Genomic DNA, 23627 nt, shown 5'->3' with positions numbered 1-23627 from the left:
GGCATGCTTGCAGGGAGGGAGAACTCCAGCCACAGTATACTGGAGCATGCTTTCCTTCTATGAATATGTTTAAAGTCCTTATGCCCTGTAAATCACTTTTTGACAGCTTAAATAGAAAGTCTTAGGAGATCTAGCAGAAGCTTTTAGCAAAATCAAGAAATGGACACTAATGCCACAGACACGGAGGCGTGGAGTGTTCCTGGCTGGCATCATTTTCTCTGTCCCCCAAATCCTGAGTCAAGGGTGGAAGGCTGCCAGAGCTGGAATCAAATCTTCGGTTTGGAATTTGAAGCCATGGACGCTTGTTAATCATGCCATAAGTGCTTTGACCGTCTGATCACACGTACATGAGTTCACTCACACTTTCTGCCTTCTTGGGAGAGCAGTGGGTACTGGGTATGGTGGTGGCTTCTTCCTCAGCCCCGGTGACCTGGCTTTGTGGGTGATTTTCAGAACAAGAACATCTCTGTGTAAAGTGTACTGGCTTCGTCTCCAAAGTTGAGGAATGAGTAACTGAGTCATGAGCATGGTTTTGCGAGTGCCTCAAGTTCAGAGATACAAGAAATCATCTATGAAGAGGAAAAATGTCTCAGAGTATCCTGGTATGCATACAAATGAGTCCTCTGAGACTGAAAAGCTATTTATGGGTGGTGGGCTATTTACATATTATCTATTAAATGGAAGTCTTCATTGTATCACCAAAAAAGTATGAAAAATTATGCTATGTCCAATAAAAATTTCTTGGTTTAGGACCTGCTGTATACAGATAAACATATACACATGTATATGTGTATGCATATGGTGTGCATATTATATATATATATATATATATATATATATATATATATATATGGGAGATGAGGACATGATGTATACAGATAAATATACAGACATATATACACATGTATATATGTGCATATATATATGGGGGGAGGAGAGGACATGATGCCTTTGGCTAAAGATTGATTGAAAAGCATGTAAGCATGTCCCTATGAGAAGTACTTTTAAATATGTGAACATTTTTTTAACGCTTTCAAATTTCTCCAAGCACTAAAATAGAATATATGTGATTATTTGATTCTGAAAAAATAGAGACCATGGGCCAGAGAGAGCTTAGTGTATGAAAGTACTTGCCACACAACCCTGGAGTTCAGTCCCTGGATCCCACAGGGTAGAAGGAGAGAACCAACCCCACAAAGCTGTCCTCTGACCTCCACTTAAGTTCCATGACTCATACACGTTCCCACATTCCCTCCCGCAATGGTAGTAATAATTTTTTTTAAAGAGCATAAACCAAACATAGGTGATTTGTAAATTCTTGACCTTAAAAAACAATGACTCTAGTGAATTGCAATGAATTCCAATTCCCGTGGTCTGTAGACTAGCTTGCCCTGTCTTTGCAATGGAAAGAGTGCTGAACTGGGACATGGGATGGCTGCTCTCTTGTTCTTTAGCCTTGGGCAGCTTATTTTAGCTTTCTCTGTTTCCCGAGAATTTTTATCAGGTGGCCCAGCATGGGGCACCTGAGCCTAAGGAGAGGACTGTGAATAGGGACAGACAGTGGAGTAGGTCCAAGGACACTCAAATGGGTTGCGATGTGAGTTTAGTCCCTGGGGACTGGGACAGTGGCACAGGATGGCCCAGGACAGGCTTTTATTTCAGAATCACCTGGGGCTGGCTCTGGGATGGGGAGCCCTTCTATAGAAGTTGTGCTTGGTCATTGAGAATTCAGAGGACCCCAGCAGGGTTTGTCAGCTCTGTGGACAGCTGGAGGGGACTTTGGCTTCTCCACCCATTGAGACATCTGTTTATCCTGGCCAGCCTCACTGGAGGGAGAGGATGCAGACAATCCCCTAGAGTGAAAAGGGACGAGGCTGTGTTTTATTTTCTAATACCAGGACCGCTTTCTTATAAGAAGGATCAAAAATATCCCCACACTGGGTCTGCTTAGGAATGTAATTCTAGACCTTTTTATAACAGACTCTTAGGGTCTGATTCTTGTGAACTCTCAGGGCGTTTTGTTCTTCTGGGTTTTTTTTTTTTATTGATAATGCATCAAACAGATTTCTGTGAATTTTGGTAACAGGAATTTTGTTATTATATCCATTTTTGAATTTATAAATTGTTTCTAAGAAAACTTACTGTTTCAGAATCAAATTCTCATATAGACTGTTTTAGTGCCTAGAGAAATTGAAACTCAATTGCAAGTGACCTTATCATCAAAGCCATCAATTTTGATCATATTATGTCAGTGATATGTGTTAAGAAATCATTGGCATATTAATGATTTGATTCTTTAAACTGAGTATATATTATGAAAACAAGATATACAGTAAAATCTTACTTATTCCAGTTTTATTATTCCCATGTATACACACACAGATGCACACACACACACACACACACACACACACACACACACACAGCATTTTCTTTGGGCCATCAATCAGCTCCCAATAAAGACATGGAGACTTATTAATTATGAATGCTTGGCCTTAGCTTAGGCTTATCCCATTAGCTCTTTTAACTTAATTTAACCTGTTTCTATTCATCTACATTTTGCCTCAGAGCTTTTTATCCTTTCTTTCATTCTGTATGTCCTACTTTCCTGCTTCCTCTGTGTCTGGTTGGCCCCTAGCATCTCCCTGTCATCTCTTTTTCTTTCTTTCTTGAGCCTAAATTTTCTCCTCCTGCTGACTCTCCCTGCCCAGAAGTCCTGCCTATACCTCTTCCCTCGCTATTGTCCATTCAGCTTTTTATTGAACCAATCAGGTGCCTTAGGGAGGCAAGGTAAAACAGCAACACATTTTTGCATAATGAAACAAATGCAGCTGTCTTTACATAGTTAAACAAACGCAACACATCTGTGCATAGTTAAATATTTTGTGACATAAACAAATACAGCACATCTTTACATAGTTAAACAAATATTCCACAACACACACACACACACACACACACACACACACACACACACACACACACACACACAGGAAATCAAAATATGCTTCAGGAAGTATGTCTTATATAATTTTAACAAATTGGTTGAAAAACTGTACAGTAAATACAGTAATGGTAATTGCTGAAGATTATTTGAGGGAGTGTAACAGCACACAAGCACCTATAAATGTCATTAGAAGTAGAACAATATGCAGAGTTTTAAGGCCCTTTATCTGTTTTTCCCTGACAATTATGTGGGAGTGGGGGTGGGAATAGATGAGTCTAGATCCATGTGCCAGATCTTGGGTTCGGTTCTTTGAGAGAATGAAGTATTTTCACTGGCCACCCTTGTACTTAGAGATGTCTTGAAAACAAATTTACCTGAGTATAATTTGATCATTATTATCAACATCAGTCTCTGCCCTCCTCCACCACCCTGCCCTGTGCCCAAAAAAATTAAGTGTATTTGGGGCGATCTTTTTCCTGTAGCTGGTACAATGGTACATTTCAAAGAAATATCAGATGATATTTTTTTGGTTTGGTTTGGTTTGGGGTGAGGAGGCATGTTTCCCTCTGGATTTATGCTTATTTAAAAATAAAAGGTATTAGTCAGGAACTATTCTCTAGAACTCTCACCTGGGGACTTTGGTGCCTGGCAGATACTCAAGAAAAGATGCTGTGACTCAATACAAAATGACTAGCATGTACTCAGTCCCAGGAGGCTTCCATGCAGCAGATAACTACCTGGTAGATGTTGGCGATCCATAAATATTCTGGGATGCTGCTCTCTAAATCCCTTCACCTCAGGGGAGGAGAGGCTTGAGATTATGAAGTTGTCTACCCAACCGAATTCATTCCATTTGGCTCCTCCCTACTCACCCATGAAAATACCCAAACCCTGGTGACATTCTGAGTACTTCTTTTGTACCAGGCTTAGTATGCCTTATACTCATTAAGTCACTGAAACCTTAGAACACTCCTTAAGGCCACAGTAAACTAAACAAGGTTAAGTGTAGCAAGCTTAAACAATAATTAAAATATTTCTGTTTTTAGAATACTTTATTAGGGATCTTAATGAAGGCAATGGACCTTCACAGCTAACCAAATAAGCAAAAAAAAAAAAAAAATCCTTTTGATTTATAATGTAAATAAATGAAAACTTTGAAACTGTCTAATTTTCCTCCCCTTCTGAGGATGGATACTGGCATTTCTCCATGGCCCCTGCTAATTCTGCTAACTCTTATGTTTAGCATTGATAGAGCCAAATTTTAGATCACAAGTTTTGATAAATAGCTCCCAGTGAGAATAATATTTATCCTTGACAGTGAGCAGGTTTTTATTGTTTCATGTAAACTGCATGCTGGGGAAGGTACAGAGGGTCTTGTGAAGGGCCAGCGTTAGAGTGAATCAAGGGACGGAGAACCAGAAGGTGATGTCCCATGTATCTCACCTAGGAGAGCTGTAACTATGGTGATGTAGGCTGGCTCTTAGAAGTACATTCTGCTCAGCTGTCCCCTCACCATGAGCATGGCCGGCATCTGCCATCTGTCAGAACGATGCCACTGACTGAGCTGGTTCTCAGAGTGCATCTCTAGGACTATGGGTGCAGCAGCCTTCTGGGAATTTGTTAGCAGTTCTGGAGTGCCCACCCCAGTCCTGTGGAATTGCAGGCCCTGGGGTGAGACTGTCAGCCCTTCTTCCGGGATTTCTGACGCCAGCTCAGGGTTAAAACTAGGGACTGAGTGATCCGGCATGATCTTTTTTTTTTCCAGATCTCAGTTTCTTTTATATAGTGGAAAATTCATAGTAAGTAGGTTCACTCTAAAACAGTCCCCCTCCCCCACAGCCCTCAGGTTCATGTCCCAAACTCTCAAAATCCACCATCTGTGATGCAAACAACATACCTGGCAGGGTCTTATAGTAATTGAGAAGACAGACTCCCAAGTGTGACTGCCTTCATTCAAATTCTTTTTTTTTTTCCTGCCCTACAGGTCTTTTGCTTATATATTATGGTTTCTGGTTTTGTGTTTTTATGAGGTTCCTGTGTTAACCAACATATGTTCTCTGTGCTATACGTTTCATGTGCTTTTTCTCTGGCTCTCGGTTTTTCGTGTTTTGTCCTGTTCAGATTTTTCTTTAATCTTCTTCTTTAATAGTTTCTTGCTTGTTTTCTAATGAGAGGGGGCAAGAAAGGATATGGATTTGGATGGGTGGGGAGATGGGGAGGATCTGGGTGGAGCTGAAGGAGGAGGAACCATAGTCAGAATAGATTTATCACCTAAAGGTGCTATGTGCCGAGCTCTTGTTAACTGGAAACAATAGTGTCCATGCCTAGTGAAGGTGGTGAGGAATTAGCCTACATCGTGCAGAACAGCAGCCTGACATTTAAGTGGCACTCTCGAGTCAGCTAGCCACATAGATGTCTTTGCCTACAACGTTCTGAAACTTTGGGGATGGAAATTACACCTTGTACAGCTTTATTTCCCAAGCTTATGTGTGATGATTTAATACGTACTGGGGGGGGGGGGGGGCTGGAGAATTGGCTCAGTGGTAAACATTGCCTCTTGCTCTTGCTGAGGACCCAATTTCAATTCCCAGCACCCACAGGGCGGCTCACAGCCCTCTGTAACTCCAGTTCGGGGGATTCTGACTCCCCACCCTCCCCCTTTGAAATGAGTTCTCTCACTGGCCTAGAATTTACCAAGTAGGCTAGACTGGCAGGCCAGCAACCCCACCCCTTCCCCCACCCCACCCCACCCCACCCCGGGGATCTGCCTGTCTCTGCCTCCTCGGTGCTGGGATTAAAAACCTGTGTAACCACTCCTGGCCTTTTTTTTTTTTTTTTACAAGGTTTTGTGGACCCAACTGAGGTTCTTACACTTGCAAGGCAAGCGCTTTACCCACTGAGCCAGCCAGCTCTTCTTATAGGAACAGCTGTCCTGTTGGCTTGGGGCCCCACCCTTGTGACTTCACTTAACTTGAATTACTTCCGTGGGTGTTAGAGTTTTGACAGGACAGCTCAGTCCACTGAGGGTTAGATCATACCCGGAAGGAAGGCGGGTGGGAGTGTGCGTGTCTACCATCGGCAATTCCATCCATCCAGCATTTGGTCTGCTGCACCATTGCGCTAACTGGTGTAATAAAATGTCTAAAGAGATTAAAATCTCAATGCCTACAACAGAATGGAATGCGAAGTCTGTCTTGAAGGTACACACCATCAGGGCACTCATTTTCACCGATTATAAATGGGCTAGCGCATCTTCAGGAAACAAAATCACAGTGATACTTATCCATGTGGAAGATACAAAGAACTCACCAGCCTCTAACTTTTTCTTGGTCATGGGGTTCCTTCCGGGAGGCGCCTGAAGAGCGAGCATGCGCAGAAGGCCAGGCTCCAGTCTGTACTCATGCGCACTGAGCGCAGTGCTAGCCATGGTTGTCCCACTGTGCAAGGAGGTGCATGGGCTCCCTGGAGGAGGTGTGCTGGAGCCCTGCAGGCTCTTAATAAACCTCGGGGTTGGGAAGGGGAAATGCATGCGCCGTAAACAGTCTTATGTCAGACCTGTTTGATCCGTGGAAGCCAGGAGAAGCTCTCAGGCTTGCTTTTTTCGTTCACACCAGCATTAGGGGAAAGTGGTCGGGTTTGTTTTTCTAATCCCCCTCCCCTTCCCCTCTCCTCCGCTGCTCCTGAGGGAAGATATCACATATCAGAGAGAGTCCTGTGTCTGAGAATCCTCTCAGAGGCCTCTGTGTATTTGAATTTTTTGTCTTCAGGGTTCAGAAGGAATAAACACTGGTGTGGGGGTCAGGATCGGGCTTTTCCCCTTTCTAGGAAAGAACGTTGAGGATGGACTAGTGCCTCCAACCACCCTCTGAAGTGACTGGAGTCCAGACTCGCACATGCTCTTCCAAATCAAGGAGGCCTTCTCCTTGCCCGAAAGCCCAGTGGGGCAACCCTGTTCGTTTGGGTGGGATTAAAAATCTCCAGTTCTAAGTCTGAACTTCTGTCCTATCATTTTTTCAGAAGAGACAACAAGAGTCTTGTGAGGGTTGGCTATGACATGCAAATTCTGGCATTTCCAACTTGTGTGTCTTGGCTTATTTTTCAGAAGAGCAACACCACCAAATCCCCCTCCGGTCCTTCTGCAAGAGTCCATAAAGAGCCAGACCATTCACCTCCCTGTCCCCCAGCGGTCACCAGCCAACTCAGGGGCCCCTCTGTGGAGACTATGCTTTTGTCTTGCTGTTCTGAGGGTTCCCCCCTCCTTTTATTTACTTATGTATGTTCTTTGGCAATTATTTAATATAAAAATGATAACACTAGTTATCTGGGATTAGCCAGCTCACCAGCTAAACTGTTTCTTCCATCTTAACCCTTCATGGAAACCCTAAGCACACTAAATTTTGTTGACATTTCGGTGTATCAGATATCTAGTAGGTTAAGAGACTAATGTATAACTAATGAAGCAACGGGAAAAGGACACAATATTTACTGCCCAATATTACAATTAATATTCTTCCCACCCTCCTACTGTGGAAATTCACTCTCTTACCTCTCTCACAAAATCTTTACATAGGGGGAGGGGGGAATATCCACTTCATGTTTTTTTACTTGCTTGTTTGTCTGTTCAAATTTTGCCTAGAGTAGCAAGTAATGGTTTACTTGTTTTTAACATCTCATTTCCATGTGGCTTACACAGCAAAGGGAGATAGATTGGGTCTTCCTGGATCCTACCATTGGGGATTTCTGAGACCACTAAGCTAACATACAGTACAATGTCCAGATGTGTCCACATGTGTAGTGCCGGGTTACAGGCCATAGGTCAGGCAATTATAAAAAGGAGAGAATGGGGACAAGATGTACAGGTCTTCTTTGCCCAGCTTGAAGTCTCAACTTCTAATGGGGAAAGAGGGAGTCCTTGGCTCATCCCAGGCCTATGGGAACAGATGCCTATGGGAACAGATGCCCATGGGAACAGATGCCCATGGGAACAGATGTCTATGGGAACAGATGCCTATGGGAACAGAGGCCTATAGGAACAGAGGCCTATGGGAACAGATGCCTATGGGAACAGAGGCCTATGGGAACAGATGTCTACGGGAACAGAGGCCTATGGGAATAGATGCCTATGAGAACAGAGGCCTATGAGAGCAGATGCCACATGTATGTGGGTGCCTATGGAGGCCAGAAGAGAGCATTGGATTCCCTGGATCTGGAGTGACAGGTAGTTGTGAGCTGCCTGATGTCAGTTCCAGGAGCCCAACTCATGTCTTCTAGAAGAGCATCATATGCTCTGCACCCACTGAGCCATCCTGCCAGGCTCCAGTTAGTTCAGCTTCTGTGTTCCTGCCTTCCCAAGGCTTTATGACAGCAGGTACTTGGTTGGGACATAGCCATAAACTGTGACAATGCCTCTGTTTTAAACTGATCTCCTTTCCCTAATCTTCTGTATTAGGTGGTTTGGTTTTCAGGGTGCCATTTTGCAGAAAGTGGGGTGTAATGTCAGTGAGCTGCCAAAGCCTGACCTGAGTTCCAGACATGGTTGACTCTCAGATGATGCGGACACTTTGGGGCAGTGGTTCTCAACCTCCCTAATTCTATGGCCCTTTAATACAATTCCTCATGTTGTGGTGACCCTCAACCATAAAATTATTTTCATTGCTACTTCATAATTGTCATTTTGCTACTGTTTTGAATCATAATGTAAGTATCTGTGTTTTCCAATGGTCTTAGGTGACCCACGTGAAAGGGTCATTCAACCCTCAAAGGGGTCTCAACCCACAGATTGAGAACCACTGCTTTAGAGGGAGTTTTTCCCTTGCTAATAGCTGAACTGGGCTGTCCATTACCTGCTGGGTAAGGAATTATGGGGGTTTTAATTCAGTCTTTCTATACAAAGAGCATTCCTGCTTCATGAATCAGTCCATGGTCACCGATGTTGATAGGACCACTTTTAGGAGGCTAAAGTCATCTTATAGCCTAAAGGAAGATGGTCTGTGGAGCTAACAAGTAGGTCATGATGCCAGTGCATCACCCAGAATGATGGACTCTTTGATTCATAACCTTTGGGAAAGTGTTTTTAAATGCCGGAGACTCCAGCTCTCTCATCTTAGTAGTTGAGGTAGAACCTGGATCAAAGAGGTGTTAGCCACTCAGCCACAGTGACAAACGTGTTCCGGAGAGCTGTGATCCCCCACATCTCAACCCCAGATCTTGGGTTCCTTTTCATGTCTCTTTTCATGAGCAGTAAATGATGACTTTGATTGTATAAAGTAAGTGCAGCTTTGGGGAGGTTTTGTATTACTAAATCAGTAGGGTGATAACCAGTAGCCACTAGTTGGAATGGCTTAATTCGTTGAGGCTCACCATTTTGCTGTGACTAATTTGTATAGACCCTTAAGTCAATGTTCTGTTTGAAGCCATAATAACAACTGGGCAGTTGTCTCCAGCTTGAGGTCCCCTACTAAGCTACTGAGTAGACTCCCCAGCTTCCCCTCATCAGCCCGCTCTTTTCTGACTCCTCCTTTTAGATCACTGATTTTCCTTTTGCTCTGACTGTGCCTAATGAAAGTGCTGGGGTAGGGAAATTTGCATTGTGGTTTATATTATGAAAAGACCCCATCCAACTGGCCAGACAAGAACAGAGTCAAGGTTACTGTCCATGCAGCTCTGCCCAGGGTTTGTAATAGCAGAAAAGACATACACAGAGATTAATGGAGAGGACCGCTCCAGAGTAGGGAAGGATGGTTCTAGGAGAGGAACTGTTTAGAACAAGCATTGTCATTAATCGTAGTGTGTAACTGTGTGGTGTTTACACACAAGCAAAAAACCTAGGTTGGGTGATCGCCATGTGTGAGCAGTCTGTGCCTACAGGGAATAAAGCATCCTGGACAGATGGGGCTTTTATCCCTACCTGGGTCTCCTACCTGATTCTTCTCAGGTTTCAGGTGTCCGTTCACACAACTCTTCCTCAGGAGAGTCTCCCCAGATTGCTTCCAACAAGCCCCGCCCCTTCTCCCATGCTTCCTTGTCACGCGTGCCTTCCGACCTAATGCTCTTCTCATAAGGTCACCAGCTCAGATGATGGTTCGGAGTCTGCCTCCCTGGCTGAACTCTAGGTCCACAGATGGTAGAGTGTGTATTACCTAGATGTTCCTTTAAAAACAGTATCTTCAGTATTTTATAGTAGTAAGGCAGCCTGAGGACTGTGGTGGTTCTAAAGAAGCCTATAGCGGAAGCAATGGAGAGCAGAAGCTTGTTGAGACACCTGAAGAAGGTGGCCAGTGAAGAATTTAGAGGTAATATCCCAGGGCCCCCAGAGCCCAAAGGTACAAGTCTCCTCCTTGACCCTTACCATGAAATCCTGCCCTTGGGGTAGTTTCTAGTAAATACTTGTATTGAGAAATAAATATGCATGGAAGCCTGATAGTAAATCTCTAGTAATAAAAGAATTGCATGGGGAGAAAGAAGGCTGCTTTTGTGTTTTCCGGTTGCAGTGGGCTTCCACCCAAGGTGAGAATAAAGACTACAGCAGAAGGCTGGGGAGGTGGCTTAGTGGATAAAGCATTGGCGGAACAAGTATGAGGAGCTGAGTTAGGATCTCTCGCACCCAGGTGAAACGCCAGCACATAGGTGCACACCTCTAATCCCAGCCTAAACGGTTCTAATCCTAGCAGTGGGAAGCGGGAGATGGGAGCATCTGTAGAGTTTGCTTGCCAGCTGAGCTTACTGAATCAATGAGCTCCAGATTGGGTGAGAGATCCTGACTCAAAAAAAAAAAAAAAAAATGAGGTGGATATCAATAGAAGGAGACACTCAAAACTGACCTCTGACTTCAACGTGCCCTCACACACACAAAAGGGCCTGTGAGATGGCTTCACAGGTAAAGCTACTTGCTGCCCAGCCTCACAGGATGAGCTCAATACTTGGGACCAACAAGGTAGAAAGAATTAATTCCCACAAGTTTTTATCTGATCTTCCACATAGACTACATGGCATAGGTGTCTCCTCCCACACACTCACACATGATCTATCAATATAAAGAAGGAGGAGATGGAAGAGGAGGAGGGGGAGGAAGAGGAGGAAAAAACCACAAACTTAGAGCTGTCTCCAAGTGGGCAGGTAACCTGAGCAGGGATCGAATGCCTAGTAAATAGCAGGATCCAAGCAGTAGACTAGACACTCATGGCGAGATCTCAGTGGCCATCCAAACACCAGATGAGGAGTTATATTAGCATACCCCAACTGTATTTTCCCCTACTGATAGGACATAATCAAAGGATTTAATCTGTCTGTCTGTCTGTCTGTCGTCTGTCTGTGTTCTGCTAGAAAAGTTCCTGAAGGGCAAGATTCTTTCTGCTTTATTCTTCTCTATGCCTTTAGTAGCTGAGATAACACCCAGCCCATGGGAGCAGCTTGATAAGTATTGGGTGAGTAGCTACATGATTAGGTAGTAAACATGAAATATATTCATGATATTAAGCATTTTACTTCATTAACTCGACTCTGAAACACTACCATTTGGGTTAGACCTCAGCGTAAAAACCAAGGGATGATATTCAGAATAAGCCCATAAAGACAGACTGCAATCAACCTTTCAGACCAAAGATTCCCCGCAAAGATCAGTGTGTGTCAGCCAGGAACCACAAGCCACTGGACTCACCCACCTGGTTCACAGGAAGGGTTTAATGAGGGCTTCCTTCTTAGAGAAGTGGGTGTGGCTAAGGTGACCTGGCCAGAGATGCTCCAGCCCAGAAAGACAATCACAGCTGGTACCTTTGCCTCTGATCGTGACAACCCAGTGAGACCCTAGAGGAACCAAGGAACAGCATCAGGTAAGAAGAGCCCTGGAGAGGACCAGGATGATGGCAGAACTGCTCAGAAGCGGTCACGGTTGAACATCAGACTCCAGATACATAACCGAATGGAAGGAATGCCCCCATTTCCCTCCCTTCTTGCATCATACTGGCGGTGCTTCCAATTAACTAAACCTGCCTGGACACCCAAAAGGAAGGCAGCAAGGTGTTCACCCCTAGGCATGAAATAGAGTCCTGGGAAACTGGGGGTGGGGTGGAAGTGTGTTCAACACATAAGGATTGCTCTCATGTGAGTTTATTTTGTCCCTCTTGCATTATAATTATGCCAATAATCATATTCATTAACAAAAATGTGAAGACAAGATCCAGTGGGAAACCGAAGAGCTGGCTTTTAACACCACCTCACCAAAGACTACTATTTATACGTGGCCCCCCTCCCCCTTCTTTTTCCTCTTCATTCTTATATTTGCAAAGGGATTTGATGGGGTTTTCTTCAAGATGAACCACAATAAATTTGGCTACACTTGTTTGGGGACCTAATTAAGGCCGACCTGTCTTGGAACAGAGCTCTCTCTCTCTCTCTCCCCGTTCCTTTGTTCTGTTACCATAAACAAGTTACTTCATGTGCCCCTGTGGGAACTGGGATTAGGCAAGCACCGGGGCTCCCAGAAACTTTCAGCAAGTTTGACTCCCTCCGCTTGGATCCCAAGTCATTAAATAGGAAGATGAAAGATGAACTGCCTGGGTTTATTCTGTGAGATCGCAACGGGAAGTCTGGGGGAAGGCAGCCTAACAGAGCTGGCTTTTACTGTCCAGAATACATCTCTCCGTCTTTTAATATCACTTGAAGGACATTTGAGCCCACGGGGGAGGGCTGAGCTAGAAAAACAGAGCAAATGTATACAGTCACAATCGTTTGGATCGGCAGCGCCCCTCGCAGCCGGCTGTCCAGCGTTCATCACACTTGTCATTATGAATTTGAGGCTTGTCCCATCCTGCTTGACAAAAGCTCCAAGAAGGGGAAATTGGTGCCCAGGGTCAGCCTCCAGTATGGAGCCCGGGATGTCGTGGCCACCGCTAAGTGAAAGCAAGTGAGGGGGACGGCTGTTAAAGCCAAGGGGAGGAAGGGTCGTCAGGCTGTCGCTATGTATATTGCTCTGCCTTCTGGATGGCAAAGATCAGTTCGCCATGGCAACACATGGGCAATTCAGGTGGTTGTCATCACATGCTCGGATCTGTGGTCCGTGTCGCTGCCTTTAGTTGAAAACAACATCCCACAAAGAATGGAGTCATCTCCACTCCCTCAGGAGTAAGTGCTGCTTTCCTTGAGCAGATGTTGCCTCTGGCCTGGTACATACTCTGCCTGAGTGGGATGGTTCCCAGGGTTAAGATCAAATGAATATATGCTCCAACCATCCTCTCCAGTCCTAGAGATTATACCTGGTCCTCTGAGATGAATTCATTTGCTCACAGGCTGTGCATCATAGAGGTCATCACCCCGTGTTGTTTTTAGTTTGTGGGCACAGGAAGAAGATTAGGAAGGAACGCGTGCGCGCGCGCGCGCGCGCGCGCACACACACACACACACACACACACACACACACACAAAGTGATTTCTGGAGGTGATATGAGTGGAGGTGAAGGGTCTGAATGGGTTTGCTCCAAGCAGTTTGTCTGTGTTGTCCTGCAAATTTAGACCCTCACCTCTGCTGTTTTGATAACTGCCTCTGAAGCCACCATCATTGGGGCTATGCAACAGCTGGAAACAGCTGGCCACAACTCTTCCTCTCGTCCCAGTGCACTCAGGGAGCTGTGTTGACAAGAAAAGGGGGAGCTAGCAAACAGGGGTGGCTGTTTCTTCTGCTGGGGTGTGGAAATGATGGTTCCTCTGAAACTGTAAGGATTCTCCTTTATTAAAATTTTGGAAATACAACTGTGAGGTTTCATCTGGCACCCAAGTCCCTCCTCAAGTTCAAGTACATTGTGGCAGTGTTTGCAAAAGTATAGATTGTGTGGAATGCCTCTAACTATGAATGGATTTGATATGTGTTATCTCCTGGGAGTGGGGGGATTGTGTCTAAAAGCCAACTACATTCTCCAGGGATAATTCTTCCATTGTGCTTTGCACAGAGAGTCCTCCTGGGTGTCCTGGAAGATGGGACTGATAGATGGTTGAAAGCAAGAAGCTATTTGTAACATATTTGCTTGCTTGCTATCTAAAACTGCTCAGTTCAGAAATAACTGAGACTCAATTTTATTGCTCTGGAGAATAAAGGCCAATGTCCTAACAAAGGGAGAGTGCAGCATAGAGCTAAGGCTTGTCCTAAGCACAGAGACATGAGCAGGCAGAGGACGGCTTGCAACAGAGCACGATTTGAGAGTCCGGAGGTGAGTTGGCCCACCCCATTCCCTGCATAGCTGACCATGGTAGGAATATGAGAGAGAAGATAACTCCTAAATCAATTGGGAGGGTGGGCTGTGAAAACCAGTGTTTTGGGGGGGAAAATGTGGCTGCTATGTATTCGTTTGCTTAGATTCTCTTTTTTGTTTTGTTTTTGTTTTTCAAGACAGAGTTTCTCTGTGCAGCCCTGACCATCCTAGATCTTACTCTGTAGACCAGGCTGGTCTTGAACTCAGGGATCTGCCTGCTTCTGCCTCCTGAATGCGGGCTGGGATTAAAGGCACGTGCCACTAAGGCCGGCTGTTCAACTGTGTGCTCAGATTCTTATGATCATCCCTCAGTTCTTACATTTAGTGCAGCAGGGATGGGGTGGGAAGAGAAGCTAGGCTTTTCCATTGATTGCCATGAGTAACTAGTGTGTGTGGTTCAGTTTCCCTTGGTGGAGTTAGGGCTCCAGTGCAAATGGAAAAGACTCACATTTCTCCAATAGTCAAATGATTCGCGCATCTACCTTAAACTGCTGTGTCTTCTGCTGAGAGTAAATACTTTCTAAATTGGTGGAAACAAAGTCAGATGCCATTGAAATCATTTCACTTTACAAAGAGCCCTTTGGAAAGAAAGTTGGCAGGCCAGCCCCTTTGACCAAGTGTGTTCTCAAACACCCATGTAACCACTGTAAGGCAGATTTGTAGCTGGTGATGTTTTCTGGGCTTAGAATGTGGGCAGAGCGTGTGTGGATTTTTAATAGGTATCTACAGTGCCGAGGGTATTAGTTCATTAGTACTCACTTTCAGGAGAAAGTTGGTGTATACTTCAAAGGGACTTTTCACAGATGTGGGCTGTTTGGGATATACCATTGACTTTGGTGTTTCTCTCTCTCTCTCTCTCTCTCTCTCTCTCTCTCTTTTCCTGTGATGTAATCAAAATGTAATAATATCTACTTTGCCTCCATGCCACAGGAAAACGTTCTAAGAGACTAAACATAAATTGGGAATGTTTTGTGAAAGCGTGTGTATCAGGAAAAGTTAGCTTGTTGCGTGTCTTAGAAAATGGGAGCTAATGGCGGTATCTAAAACCAAACCTGAAAGCCTCCCCAGCATCCAGCTGCTCTGCTTTGTGTAGAAACCATGACGTACACTTTTAAGCATCTCCTGAAATGTCTAGCACCTTTATATCTGAAACTACAATGCAACTTTCTAAATTTGTCTGATCCAGTATGATTTGAGGCCACACTCTTTCCTGAGTCCCCCAACACATGCCTTTTCCTTTCCTGCCATCTCTGGGGCATCCATTGTCCAGCTTCTTGGTGCTGTTGACTTGGCTTCAGAGCTGGCAAAGTGTCTCAGTGTGGCCAGTCTCGATGCTCCTACAGCTGTGCTGCCCACATTCTTCCCCTCGTTATCCCAACACAGCTAGACAAAACCACTGTAGTTTTTTTCCTAATATCCCAGGATAGTTCTTAGAAGAATGGGCAAGGTAATTCTTGGCATGGGGAGGCGGGAGGAGGTGATGACCCGATGGTCCTTCCCAGGGCATGTTACAGTTTTCACTTGTGACTTTTACCTATACCAAGAAAGACTTGATGTATTTGTTTTTTTTTTTTTTTAATGTGTGTCTGTGTTCCTATATGAGTTCATATGCATGTGGATGTTAGAGAACCACTCTGAGTGTCATGTCCCAGGCCCCTTTCACCTTTTATTTGCCCTGAAACTTCACCAATGAGGCGAGGGTAGCTGGCCAGTGAGGTGCAGGGATCCACCTGCCTCCTCCTCCCACACCTCATCATCATCACTGAGATCACGCCTGTGTCATCCCCTCTGACTTTCCCCATGGCTTCTGGGGACTGATCTCGGTCCTCGTGCTTGCAAAGCAAACACTGATAGAGCCGTCTCCCTGGCCCAAGAGTGAGTTTTTGACACAGGTTATGCACCCCTAACCTGAAAATCTGACAGTGAGATCGGAAAACCACAAGAGCTGAAAACATTTGGAGGGCTGTCATGAAGTCACAAACGGAAAATTCCAGATCACAAAACTTCATCTCATGTCCAAGAGTAAGGCAAATGTTGTCTATAATGAATTTCAGTCTATGTACACAGGTGTATATGCTACGTAAATGAATGCATGCTTGGACTTGTGTCCCATGCCCAAGAGAGATAGATTATGTGTATACAAATATTTCAAAATCCAAAGAATTCTGAAACTCTACGGATCCTAAGCATTTAGGCAAGACATGGTCAGCCTGTGGTGGGATTCTGGGCTGTAGCAGGCTCCAGGGAGGGTTTTTTTTTTTCACTGGTGGAGACTTTCTCACCCTGCTGACTTTCAGACCACCTGTTGGCCTGAGTTTTTCCTTTCTTGCTAGCTTGCTTTCTGGTTGCTATAGATACATCCAGGTGTGTGATGCTCTTCTGAGCCTGGGTTCCCCCATTCCAGATGACAAAGTGGGAAAAGTCTCCTTCTCCTGGTTGTATAACCAGCACTAGAAGAGAATTTAAAAGAGTTGCTTTGCAACAACGTATCTTTATCCACTAGCGAGGACACATGTGTATTTACACGTGACTAATCTCGCTGGGTCTGGAGAGAAAGTGTGCTGAGCAAAAACTGTCTCTTTACCTGGTGGCAATGTCGGCAAGTGACTTGGGCAGCAAGAACTGACAAGGACAGCAGCCCTGGTGCCTTCAGTGTCTCGGAGGCCTCGTCCTGCTATATGCGCAGCGGGTGGAAAGATAGCAGTTTCCTTCCAAGAGCTGTTCCTGGTCGGGTTAACTGGTGTGGGACTGTGAGCTGGGAAGGGCTGGAATGCAAAGGCTCTGTAGAGTTTGAGTGGACTTCAGCTGGGCTGTCACAAAACAGGATGGGGGAGGGAGGGAAGGTGGGATGGTTTTGGAAGGGGGCATTAAACACCCCTGGCTCTTAAGATGTAATTTTTTTCCTCCCCCTTCTTTTCCCCTCTCTGTTAATTGTCCTTTGGCACTATATGCTATGCATTTGGTAATTCATTTTGCAAAAATTGTGGCACTGAGATAGATATAAAGACAAAGTGTGTGTGTGTGTGTGTGGTGTTTCCTGGTCTGAGGGAAAAAAACTTCTAGTTTAAGAACTCAGATTCAAAATACTTTAGGCTTTTGTTATTTGTAGGCACGATGTAGTTGGTTTGGGTTCTTTGCAAGTTACTTATACAAGAGGTCTTTGTACAAGTTGCTGATCTTCAGGAAACAGAAATCATCTATAACCTAGCTCGTGACGGTCCCATAGGAGCAGCCTGGCCTGTTCTGACACTTCAGATCTGTGCTTCAGGGTCATCTCTTGTCCAGTGGGTAAAAGTAGCAAACTGCCTATGGGCCACACACAAAACAGCTAGGCTGTAGTGTTTCCTTGTAACACATACAGCATCTCTCAGAAAGATTAAAAAAAAAAGACAGCAGCGTGTTTGAGGAGGGGAGGATCCAAGGGCAGAAACATTTTATCGGAAGACAAAAGTAGTTAATTTGATATCCAAGGATATATACAGAATATATATAAGCCAATAAGTACCTCTCTATAGCTGAGTCCATCTAGGAGTTTAATATCTACAGTATTGGAAGGTTGCCTGCCTACCTCCGTCGGCTGTGAGAGTTCAGGGTTGGAAGAGAAGAGAGAAAATGATTACATATGAGACTGCAATGCCCGCTATGAGTATAATAAGTCATGTTTGGCCAGTAGGACCTGTGGTGGATGAGGTGGCTATGGAGACTTCGATGGGAACTTGTAAGATGGAGGGAATTCGGCTAAGTGGAGAGGAGGGTGCATCTGGGCACTGGTGTGGGGTGCTGATGAGAACAGAGAGGTCACTTGTGGTGGTCAGAAGGAAAAGTAAGGCTGTTCCCACAGCCCAGGGGGTTGGGGTGGAGTTCCCCCGAAAGGTCAGCTAGAACCCTGGATTGATGATCTCCGTCAATCTGGTGGGTATGAGAGAGCAATCACCGCAACCCAGTGTCTTTCACACTTGGCCTTGCTATCTGAGCGGAGAAGCCGGCGTACGCTCAGACTCATTCAAAGCAAATAGGCATTAAAACAAATTATCCCATTATGCTGTTAGCTTCAAATCACCTAATAGGCATGATAGAAATTGCTGCATTAAAGATTATATGCCAATACTGTTTTTCATAACCACAGTTGAAGGCGTTCAGTAGAATGTGCATTGAAAAGTGTCTGATCTTTATAGACACTGAATTTAAGGCATCTACAGAGGAGCAGAATCCAGTCTTAGATATAAATATATAAATATAAACCTTTATTGAAACTTTATCTCAAGATAAATAGAGCATTTTATTTTATTGTGTGTATATATGTATATGTGTGTGCTTGTTTGTGAGAGGTGGTATTTTTGAAGACAAGTAGCCTGAGGGAAATTTAAAATCCCAAATAATTTGAAGTCTAATTTAAGGACAAGTAGGAATTAAATCATTCTGCATTTATTACTTAGTATTTATAAATATAAGACCACAGGATTTAACTGTTTTCCAAAGAAATGCCTGCACATTTTGATTTTAGACATTTGCCTGCAGACAAAATTTTCTAACTCTTGTTTAAAGTCCCACACAAATATATTCCTGTACAACCCCACTGGCTGAAAAGAGCAGTGTCTAACAATCAGCCTATGGCTGCCCAGGGCATCCTCCACCGGGTGTTAGTCAGCCCTGGACAGCCCTTTAAAAGTTCTGGTAAAGTTGTGCGATTCACTTTCACACACAAGCTTGTAAATCAGGAAGTGAACTTGAAAATATCTAACCTCCAAAGATCTAGCTCATTTTAATGTGGGACTTGTGGAGCACCATGTGGCCTGAGCCAGAAGGTAAAAGCCAAGGAGCTTTCAGACCGACCGTGGGTTGCATTTGATGTGCACAAAAGAATGGAAACAGTAGGGTGTCGTTCAGTGAAGTGTGCGTTTTCGACTTACCCACAGTGGTGCCTATTGTCCTGTTTCTCAATTGAATGATGTCATGTTTCATTTAAGGCCCTCGGTGATGCTGAAGTCTGTGGTCTGTGCACGAGGGGGGAAAGGCAGCCAGAAAGTTGCAAATCAGGTTTTTGTGAAGCCTTTGTGTGTTGGGTTTGAGAGATAAAAGCTGACTCATGCAATCCTTCAGTGGAAGACACTGCACAGACTAGTATGGGCTCCTTGGTTTACCTGACTGCGAGCCCAGTGCGGTCACTGCACCAGCTGAAGACAGACGGCATGCCCAGCCTCGGTGGAGCACAGGTAGGTGCTGGTGGAAGTCTTCCCAGGGAACTGATGCCAGGACCCACTTATTCCTTCCCCCTCGGAACCGCCGCCGCTGAAGCGGCAGCAGGCACAGAAATGGGAGAAGCCCTCCGAGGGAGCTTTCTTTACCGTACTGTACAAGGACAGAAGCTCGGCTGTGCGCAGCACACTTGTCCTGTCGCAAACGCCGCGGTGCCCTGAAGTTATCTGACAATGGAATTCATCCAGATTACCGCCACCCCACCCGCTGCATCTGCACTGGTTTTTGTCTTGTTTGGGTTTCGTATGACTTTGATCTTTCCTTAAAGTTAGTTTGAAATAACTAGAGCGCTCGTGTTCTTGGCTCCGAGGAGAAATTTCCAAGTCTTCATTGAATGAGCCACACTTTAATTTCTTTTCTTATTACGGTTCTGGCGGGCCGGGCTGGCGGGGGAGTGGGGGGTGGGGGTGGAGGGACACGGCAAAATGAATGTTTGCAGACTTCACAGTTCGCAGCTGCAGGGAGAGATGCAACCTAGTCTGAGTCTCACGGCAACCAAAGTGGACTAGGGAAATGGAGTTTGTGTTTGAGTGTTTTATTGGTAGGAAGTATTTTTGTTAAGAAATGATTGGGATGGAGAGAGAGCTTGGCTTTGTATTCGATGTTATTATCTACTGGAATCCAACTTTTTATTGCCTTACTGATTATCTCAACTTTGTGATGTTGACATTTTTAAGGGTGTGTGGACTTTAATTTATCACATATTGTATATGAAAATCAAATTGTTTTCATTTGAAATGTTTAAATATTTGATATAGATGGGGGGGGGGGGTTGTGGTTGTAATTTCCTTAAGTAATTTGGCCAGATTTTGAAAGCTACACAGTTGTTGAAGAAGAGAGATATTTTTAGATAAACAGAGGACTTTAGATAAGCAGAGGATCCATTTCTACTTGGGGGAAATCATGCTAATATTTTACAATATATCTGCTTTGCAGCAGTAAGTTAGTATCTAAAATTCAAAATTGAGATCACATTGTTGACATTTATTAAGCCATTCACCTTTCCTTAGCCATGTATTTTGAATATACAGTTTCCCTACCTTTAAGGACCCAGGAGAGCCTGACATTTAATCATTGTACATTGTGCCTTCCAGAGGATTTATTTATTCTGACCTCTATTGCTAGGCATTTCAATTTCCCTTCCTCCTTTTTTCATGAAGAAAGTGTTTAGTGTGCTCTGGGAAGGGATTTATTTACTCCGAGTGCTGTTGCTAGTCCCTTGGAATTCTCTCCTTTTTCCTCCCTTTTTCTTTAAGAAAACGTTCCCTTGCTTTGTGCCGCCTTCCCAACTGTGTGGAGATGTTTGGGGACAGCAGTGTGTTCTAGTGACTGTGGTTCACTGACTGCTTGAGTCCAGCAGTTTCGTGCAAACAGGAAAATGTACTTCCAAGCGAATCTGCAGCTGGTTATTTTTCAACCGCAATTAAAAATAGAGGTTGGTGGTTTGTTTTGTTTGCCTATAAGTCAGTGATAAACTTTACTGACTACAACCTGGCATTCGTGCCATATAGGACTTGGTTAGCCGTGAGTTGTTGCCTATGCCTGACTGCAGTTAGAATGGGAGGTGTGGGTGTTAACTAGTGACCTGTTGGTTCCTTCAGTGTTGGAGGCACATGCAGGAGGTTATACAGGGCCTGGGAAAGCCATCTGGGCCAGCTACTTTACTTTCAGGGGATGAAACCAGTGGTCATGGTTAACTAAAATGACATTGAACCGGAGCAAACACACACATGCTCAGACTGAAAGAAAATACCATGATTTAATTGCTGCTCTATCCTTTGATCTCTGTATGTACATATAGTGGGGGATAGATGCACACACACATTCATACATGTGCATATAAATACAGCACACACCTCATATACCATACACACACACACACACACACACAATGTAGGTAGGTCTGTTGGGTACAGATACCAAGTGCTCTAGACAAGTAGCTACGTTGTGTTCTTTATTTTCTCATCTCTAAGCTTCTTTCTACCCTAATCATTCCATCAATCCCTGCTGAATACAATGAATGACGGACTAGAGATCAGGAAACTAAAGTCTCCGTTTCATGGTTCAACTATGAACACTGTGTACCTCTCTGAGGTTGGTTTAGTTTTTTTTATTTTTTATAACATCTTTTAAACTTGATGAAACACATGAACTTAGAGGATCTTGATGGCAGAGGTTAAGGGCAAATTTGATGAAGATTTGTATTATAGAAAGTGGATCTGCTTGGGTAATCTTGCTGTAAGCCAGATCACTCCCAAACCTCAGTAGTTAGAAACAGAGATAGATAATCATGTATAACCCATCAGGATTCCCCTGAGCTGAGAATTCGGGGCACACTCTGCCAAGTGGCTCTGACTTGGCTTCTATGGGATTGTTATGTCATCTGGCATGGCAGGGATGCATGAGCTGAAAGCTTCTCACTCCAGTGGCTGGGGCTGGAACAGCAGAGGCTTGTGAGCAGTGCTGGGCTTCTCAGCATGTCTCACTGTTTGCTGCCCCCAGCACAGCAGCTCCAGGAAGTAAGACTTGTTTCACGTCAACAAGCCTTTTTCTAGTTGTTCTAAAATTGTTATGGTTTAGTGTTTTACATCTAAGTTTTGTTTTATTTACTTTGGATTGTGTGTGTTTGTGTGTGTGTGTGTGTGTGTGTGTGTGTGTGTGTGTGTGTGTGTGTAGTATATAAGAAGAGTCTATTTTCATTTTTCTACATGTAGATAAAAGGAAATACCGTGTACATGTATGTGTATATGTATACACACACACACACACACACACACACACACACACACACACACACATACACACACACAATTGAATGTTACTCAGTCATGAGAAAGGAAGTCCTACCACTTGTGACCATATGGATGAGTCTGAAAGGGTTGTAACAAGGGAAATAAATGAGACACAAAAGGACAAACACTACAAGATATCGTTCACATGAGAAATCCAAAATAATCAAACTCACGGGAGAGATGAGCAGAAGGGTGGTTACCGGGGCTGCTGAGGAGAGACAAACGCCTCGTGAACTATTCAGAGGTCTGGCTTCTCAGTTGTCCAAGATGGATGAGAACATCACAGGCCTATAGTTAATAATACTATGTTGCATGCTTCAAATTTGTCAAAAGAGTAGATTTATTTCTAAGGAAAGGGGGGGGGTTATTTGGGTTACAGTGCCAGGTTATAGGTCATCATTATGGGAGAGTTGGGGTGGCATGAACTTGGTGTTTAATCAAGTATAATAATTAAGAAGGCATGAAGATCTTTTGGTAATGGTTCTTTCAAGGAACTGGGTGGAGTGCTGGATGTCAATAGCAGTTAACAGAAGTTGGTGTCCTGATCCCTCCTCTACCGCTGTGGTAGGAAGGGTCTCAGCCTTGCCTTATAAGCAGTCTCCTTGGGAACTGTAGGCTGGGGAATCCTCAAGTCCCCACCTTGTACGTGTAAACCAGGTGACATGAACTCAGGGAAGTTGTGTATTACAGTTGGCTCAAGACAAGTTAGAGCCAGCAAGTAGTACTCTTGATTCCAACCACAGCATTCCCAAAGGAAGAAATTAAAACAGAAGTTTAAAGAGCAAATAAAGAAAGCCAAGGAATGGGAATGCTTCCCCTACAAAGATTCTTTGGAAGTAAAATGTGTGAAAGCCTGTCTTTTCATGGAGAATAATACACAAAAGATATGATATGGCTAGCCAGTACTTTTAGTTGTCAGAATAAGCAAACCTCCAAGACCCTTGCAACTGCTTCTACCCCAACTACCTCCAGGCTCATCAAAACTGAGTCTGGCCATGACCCCCCATGTGGGTAGAACTGGCTAGTTTCACAGTAGTAACGGTCAAAAGATCTAAATATGAGGTTCCGTGAACCAATGTTTGGGAAGAAGTTCTCCAAAACTGTCTAACACTGGTCCTTCACTTGGGATTTAGGAAGAGAATGATGCTCTAGGAAGGAAAGCAGAGTGGTATACAAGTGTTAATCTTTCACTCAAAGCAGAATAAAAAGGCTTCTGGCAGAGTTTGCTGTCTGGTTCAGTTTGCTGTGGAAAATCAGTCACCCGACTCTCACTCCACTTTCATACAACAGTTCTCTCTCCCTCTCTTTTCCTTACTCCCAAAAATATTTTTTTTTCTTTTTTTTTTTTTTTTTTGGTTTTTCGAGACAGGGTTTCTCTGTGTAGCTTTGCGC

General features: G+C 44.2%; 1 protein-coding gene across 8 annotated transcripts in view; it reads left to right on the top strand.

Moving 5' to 3' along the window:
- Positions 1–23627, top strand: part of Plekhg1 (pleckstrin homology and RhoGEF domain containing G1) — a 209754-nt gene that overhangs the window by 100342 nt on the left and 85785 nt on the right. Inside the window, exon 1 of one of the 8 annotated variants that reach the window (XM_052750971.1) lies at positions 19038–19400. The exons of 6 other annotated variants lie outside the window; for them this stretch is intronic. The gene's annotated coding sequence lies outside the window, so the exon portion shown is untranslated. Of the gene's footprint in view, positions 1–19037; positions 19401–20242; positions 20879–23627 lie in introns of those variants that run through there. One more of the 8 variants, XM_052750972.1, reaches the window with a different exon arrangement.

The sequence above is a fragment of the Peromyscus californicus genome, unplaced genomic scaffold, assembly GCF_007827085.1.
Source record: "Peromyscus californicus insignis strain IS unplaced genomic scaffold, ASM782708v3 Scaffold_22__1_contigs__length_63687245, whole genome shotgun sequence".
NCBI classification, from domain to species: Eukaryota; Metazoa; Chordata; class Mammalia; order Rodentia; family Cricetidae; genus Peromyscus; species Peromyscus californicus.
The sequence above is the reverse complement of the archived record's forward strand: the minus strand, read 5'-3'. Positions and strand labels throughout refer to the sequence as shown.